The sequence below is a fragment of the Sceloporus occidentalis genome, unplaced genomic scaffold, assembly GCF_023333645.1.
Source record: "Sceloporus occidentalis isolate IW3139 unplaced genomic scaffold, rSceOcc1.0.p SCAF_13, whole genome shotgun sequence".
Taxonomy (NCBI): domain Eukaryota; kingdom Metazoa; phylum Chordata; class Lepidosauria; order Squamata; family Phrynosomatidae; genus Sceloporus; species Sceloporus occidentalis.
In genome coordinates this window covers 445,599-447,573 of record NW_028316993.1, presented here as the reverse complement: position 1 = coordinate 447,573, position 1,975 = coordinate 445,599, and positions in this window count along the sequence as shown.

Here is a 1,975-nt window from a genome sequence, read left to right as displayed (position 1 = left end):
TAGGATTTAAAACTATGTGAAATGGGCACATTTATGGAACTTCACTTAAGCAACCATAAACTGAATAACCACTTTGAATCCCATTTTGGGGGGAAAGGTGGATATAAATCCCTCAAATAAATAATAAAATAATAAAATACAAATAAAATGCACATGTGTAGCCAACAGGATTCCCAGCCATGTGTATACCCACAAAGTGTCTTTGTTCAAGTGATACATTTCTACAACTGCTTCTCACACCTTCCATTGCCGTTTCAGTTCACAACACTCTATTCTATGCTATAATGTTAGGACTTAGTCACAGTATGTGTCATTACAGCTAGAACTGATAAGGCTGTTTCCAGATAACAATGTGTGGAGGTGCAGATGGGAAGGCTTTAATGTTGGTGATTCCAGTGTTCTCTATGATACAACATTCATCTAGGAAGCCTTATAAGGGTTAGATACTTTAAAGAACAACGCAGAATTACAGATCCAGATCAGGTAATGATCCTAACAGATGCTAGCTAGCAAGCTTAGAATCTGGGCCAAATGAAGCCATGCAGCCCATGTGGGACCTCTGATTCTAGTCCCACCACATCAACAACCCAAGCCCCTATTCCTCCTCTCCCCAAACATCATTCTCTTCTCACAATGCACCGTTCATTGAGAATACATGAAGAGACATCAACCATCATCTTTAAGATGATAATTTATTTGACTGTGATACTTTTAACCCCATATTTCACTGCTTTTAATCCCCAGGCCCTTTTGGGTGTACAGAGAAGTGGGGCAAGGGAAAAAACAATATTCATTTCATGTGTCTCCACCAATTGCTAAAATGAAAGTCTAGCACTTTTGACTTTCAAGTTGCCTGTGGTCTAACTTTCTGGTGAGGGATGACATTCACAGAGAGGGAAAGGTTTGCCCTCACTTAACTACCCTTTAGTTGAACGTCTTAGATTGTGTATTGCAGCATGGGCTCCGGGTGCCTCAGTGTGAGGATAATCATATCCTGTCTTCCTTTCAGGTATGTTGGTCCTAGCAAAATGGCATCCAGCATGGGTGATGTTAATGAACACTAAACCAGCCTCCATCTCCAGCCTTCCTGGCTGGAAGGCACAAAAATCTGCTGTTCCGCAACCTCGGGCTGCTACATCAAACACAGTATCCACAAAGTCTTCAACTGGAGGAGCTAGAAGGAGAAAGACAGGGAATGTTCACATAAACCTTTGGGGCATACAGAGAAAACTATGCAAAGATAAATACATTTTGTTCAGATCCCAGAATGCCAATGGTACCCATGTGGAGTCGAAGGGCTATGTGGCCATGTTCTAGAAGAGTTTCTTCCTGAACATTTTATGAACATTCACCACCTATAGTCCAGCAAAATCCCCACCCAAGAGGAATTATTTGTAGATGAGAATTAAAGAGGAATGGAGCAACACAGGATAGGAAGATATACAGTCTGACTCTTTCCTCGAATGCCATACAAGACCTGTGGAGCTAGCTGCCATGTTGCGGACATGAAAGACACAAGAGAGGGCCTTCTCAGTGACAGCAATGGTTTAGGGAAATACACATGCACTCACAAACACGCATCAAATATGTCGCAGATACAGATGTTTCTCTCTTACCAAATTTAACGGAAGCAGCAAAATAGGTGCAATGGGTCTCCAGGCCTAAGCAGGCAACAGTTTCAGTGGGACGACACTTATCGGAACTAAACGTAAAGCATGCTGGGCATTGCAATCCATTAGGGATGAGGTTGCTGGAAGGTGGCATCACTAAAGGAAAAGATAACTGTCAGTATGTGAGTCTGGCTTATTCTTCCTCTACAAGTTTCTGACCTTCAGTTATCTAGCTCTCCCAAAGGCTATTACCTCTGTTCTGGAATTCTGGAATTGAAATCAGCTGTGCAGATGGGAGAAAATCAAGTGAATATCCTTTAGTCAGGGATCGATAGCTACTAGGCACCCCATATATAGCAGTCGGT